This window comes from Nelumbo lutea, chromosome 3 (assembly GCF_056320005.1).
Source record: "Nelumbo lutea isolate HS-2025 chromosome 3, American lotus-T2T, whole genome shotgun sequence".
Lineage (NCBI taxonomy): Eukaryota > Viridiplantae > Streptophyta > Magnoliopsida > Proteales > Nelumbonaceae > Nelumbo > Nelumbo lutea.
In genome coordinates, this window is record NC_142686.1 from 97971564 (window position 1) to 97976681 (window position 5118).

Below are 5118 nucleotides of genomic sequence, written 5' to 3' on the forward strand. Positions count from 1 at the left end.
GTGCCATTTCTACCTTGTCGGTTTGATTAATCATCATCTCTACTGGTCCTGGATGTGCCACGTGTTCTCCCTCCCTCTCTCTCTCTCTCACACACACACACAAAACCCTAATTGGTCCACTGCCACAACCCAAGTAGTGTAAGATGGCTTTACATTTATATATGGGGCTCTCTTATTCCCCTTCCAAGATTGTTTGCAAAACCTATTAATTTCTACCAGAGCCCATAGGGTAAGTTAGCTAGCTATTGGTCCTACCAAGTATTAGGCCATTACCCAATGTTGGTCCCAGCTATCTGGGACCTTTGGAGGGGTAGACCGAATATGGTCTTAATAACCTTTGGCATTTTTCTGCACAAAGGCCGCTTTCAGACTCGAACCCACTTTCTTACACTTGCTTGCCAGTCTGAGATTTTACCATTACACCAAGTAATGGCCCCTACAGAGTATGAATATTAGAAATCACAACCCAACATTCCAATAAAAATCACAATTAGTGTCTAAATTTTCATATATCATATATTGCTCCTAGAGATGAATTTCAAAGCCAATCATGCTACATGATCAATCCTCTCAGTAATATATCTAATCTATAAACTATTACTAAATACAGAGAAAATTATCACAACTTAGTTGCTTTGTGGTATCTGTTGAATAAATATCCATATGTTCTGTTAAATCCCCATACCCATCAGCTTAATTATGAATGAGAAATGTTTCTGATTTTTTGTTTTCTTAATTAATCTATTGGAATAGCCAACAAACCCAGATAGCTTTTTCCATACCTCCTTTGACCCAGATCAGATTTCATGTTTTTACAATGATCTTTTTCCATAAATTAGGGTCTGTCTTTTCGTTGGCTTGAGGGAAATTAGCCAACTCCAGCTAATTTCAACGGCCAAAGAGTTTCCCAAACAATTGCATGTTCTTGTAGATCAGACCACCAGTTGGTTCCAGTTGAACATAAAGTCCCGAGCTTCAAAATGGAGAAGAAAATGGAGATTAATTGTTACTTCATCTATGTTTTAGATTGAATAGAAATCACCAATAAGCAAAATACAGGGGTCATGGGGCCGGGTCATACAGACAAATAATTCTTTGTATATATACTGATGTAAAGGGGCCACCACATGCAACATATATATATTTGGACTTTCAAAAGATACAAGATAATGGAGGTCTTTAATGCAACACTTAATTCTATGAGTGCAACATATCTGTCATGATCACACATACCACCCATTTGCCATCTTATTGAGGAGAAAAAAAATAGAATTAAAATTATAAAATAAATGCAAGAAATAGAAAGAAAATACAGAAAATATAAGAACTATTTATCACTTAATTCTTTATTATTAAAATGAGCATATGTGATTAGTACTTCTGAAGCAAAGTTGATATTAGGACAATATTATTTACTGTTAAGCCTCCCTTAATCTCCTTTTCAGTGAGTTATTTAGAATAGTCTCTTTTCCCAAAAGAGAGAAAGGCCCCGCTAGTTATTTCAACCTAGAATTAGAATTACCACATGGGGTGTCAGAACATTATTTCCACAAGAGTCTACTTGACAACTTTTTTTTTCTTTTTTTTTGCTGTGCACTTTTAATCTTAGGCTCAGTTTGGAAGTAGTACAAATACATACAAAATACAAGGTTTGCACTCTACAGTCTACATATTTGTATTTTGTACTACTTCCAAACTGAGCCTTAATCTCTAGCTAGAATATACTTACCTCCTGGTTTCCATTCTTATCTTGATGTACAAGCACCAAAGAGTTTTTTTTTTTTTTTTTTTTTTTGTTTTTCTGTTTTGTTAAAGCCCCAAGGCAATTCCATCATAACAAAGAGTAACTCCCATCAAATTATTGTACTAGTTCCTCTGAGTTTTTTCTTCTTTCCTCTTGACAAATTAATTGTGCTTTTAACTCGAAATGCACAAATGAAAAGGACTAGCAAGCTCATATTATAGTATATTATAATGCACATTTATTGGGTGTTACTGACTCAAAATAGATATAGGCATAATGGGAGTCACTACTATTGGACTCATGGTACTCATGACCCATTCTTGTTGCCCATTCCTTGAACACAACCTCTGAATTCAACTCATCATTTCAATTGGGGAAGATTGTATCCAACCAAGGGATATTGAGGTCCAGTGCCTCAAATTCAAATAATGAAAACATCTTAACCGAACCTGAGTTAGGAGTTTTATGGTTGTTTGGATCATGGATAGAGTCTTTTCCTGTTATTCCTCTGTAGAGCCACAAAGGTTTTTGACAATAAGTTCTATAAATATTCTGTGGATGATTGTTTTCTTTCCTTTTATGTAAATTCTTAAATTCAGGTATAAGAATAGAAAAGAGTTGATGGAAACAGGGACATATGGATAAAATAAAAATTTGGTATGATTTCATTGCAATAATTCAGACAATTTCTTTTTCTCAGTCAGGTACCTGTAATACTAAAAAAATGAGTGCAAAGGCAAGCTTGGCTCTTAAAGGGTTTCTAAGACTGTTAAAAAGAGAGAACATTGATCAAGTTATAGAAGCCATGATTTAACAAGACTTTTGGTCTAATTTATATGCTTCTTTTACCAAGGCATAAATCCTTACCTTTGAAAGTTAAAATTATTTTATCACAGAAATAGAGAATACATGTTTCACTTTTGTAAGAGTGCAAGTTTGTAAGGTAGTAAGCCCTCAATTAACTAAATTCCCTATAGAATTGGGCAAGGAACCCTTCTGTAATAATTATTTAAGAATGGTCCCTAAAATAAATTTTCTAGTTTACTATAAAATAAGAAAGAATTTTGGCAGGAGCCAATATGAAGTTGGGTTTCAAAATATCAACATTGTGTATCGTATCAATAAGCTCGAATATGGATATATGTTGCAATATGCTTGGATGAACACTGATATAGTGGAAAGATATAAATATGCTTGGATACATTAGGAAAACTCCTGCAAATACATTAAAATCACTAAATCTAAGGTTCAAATAACTATAAATATGGTATAAACACATAAAAAGTGCATACTTTAATAGTTTAAATGAAGAAGAAAATTAATATTAATATAGTCAGACATGTAGAAATCATACAACTTTAAAAATAATGCATCAATCAAGAGTCCAAGACAAACTTTTTACAAAATATTAATTTTAATGATCATTGCTTTTATTTTTCTTTTTTTTTTTTTTTTTTTTTGGGGGGGGGGGGGGGGTTGAGCATTCACATGTAACATTATTTATTTGGAATACATGTACCCCCCACATTAAATAAATTTTATGTTATTTTTATTATTTATTTGCAAATCTACAATTAATGGCATAACTATTGGTGTAAATAATGAATACTTAAATCTGAATTCCAAATGAATATGGACTGATACAAAAGGAGTGGTCAAATATTAAACTATTCCACCTGTGTCTCATATTGCTTTGGATACTGACACAAAATGCCTTGTATCAGATATATTGTATCAATATTTTAAAAATTGTTTTGGAGTTTCAAGTGTGAAAATCCTGAAATTTCTCTTTTTTTCATGAAAGGAATCCAATGATCTAATTTAATTATATTAACTTCATAATTATCAAACTAGTATAAAAGTTCTTCTAGCTAGGGGTGTTCATTATATGGTCTAAACCACCAAACTGCATCGAACTAAACCGAAATTGGCGGTTTGGTCTATTCTGGCCTTAAAATGGTTTGGTTTGATTTTCTATATTTTAGAAATAGACCAAACCATAACCGAATTATTAATATTATATTTATTAATGTATAATATATATATAATACATATGTTTAAACATATGTATGCATGTACATATTCATTTAACATTTTATACATTTTTGTTGGTTGTTTCAATTTTGAACTTGTAATTTGATGCCTAAGGAGCTGTTTATGTTTGAGAAAGTGTGGATATAATTTATATAATAGCAATAAGTGGCACTTGTTGACATTTCACTTTTATATTTGAATTATATTTGTTATTTATGTAGGCAAACATGTAATTTCAGCTTTGTATTTGGGTTAAGCACAATAGAATGGCCCAAATCATATTAGAAACCAAATCAAACCATAATAGAATGGTTTGGCCTGGTCTGGTTTCTATACTGAAATGGTTTGGTTTGGTCTAAGAGTCTCCCAAACCATAATTTATTGGTTTGGGCTGAGATCTTCAAACCAGATTGTGAACACCCCTAATTCTAGTTGATGTAAACACATTTATGACTTGTCTAGAACCACTATTAGATATTATAGCATCCAACCCTTACAATTCGAGCTCAAAGAAAGGTCTGATCAAGAACAAAGACCAAAACTTGGTAATTAAAATGCCACACAAAATATAGGGTCAATTTGCTCTTTAGCATTCATTTTATGGAAGAATCCATGAAAATAAAACACTTAGGGCCTGTTTCATTTGCAAGAATAGGGGTCTGGAATCAGAATTGGAAGGGCCTAGCCAATTGGTTTGGTGGAATGATACTCTGATTCTCATTCCTAGTGCAATGACAATCCCCCATTTGAGGGAATGGTCATTCCGGCTTCCCCCCTTTGGGATGAGAATCTTATTCCAGCCAAAAAAAAAAACAAACATGTGGGGAGAATAGGCAATTTCAATTTCAACCATTACAACAATTTATATATATATATAATAATAATAATAATGAAAACTTAAAAACTTCTTTACACAAAATAGTAAGAGTGCCCAATTCCACATTCAAGGATCATATAGGTTAAGAGAAATATTAGGGGGATTTTGACCCTTACAAAATAGATTCTATTGCTCTTTTCAAACCTTAATTTCCAATGCCAACAAGAACATAAGAGAATGGGCATAAGTCTAGGAATAAATGATTAACCTTTACCAACAAACCTTCTTAGGAATTCAACAAAGAATACCTATCACTTTTTTTCTTGTAAAAAAAAGAATACCTATCATGAGTTTTCATATAATTATACAACAAAATCCGTCTTATACAAATACACCTTGTAATAGATTTACATGTTGAGTTCTCAAACTCTCTTGCTACCACTCCCTACAAAGACATGATGATTTGTTTGTTTTCATTAGTTCCCATGATTGTTGACATTTGAACAAGGTGCCTTCAAACAAT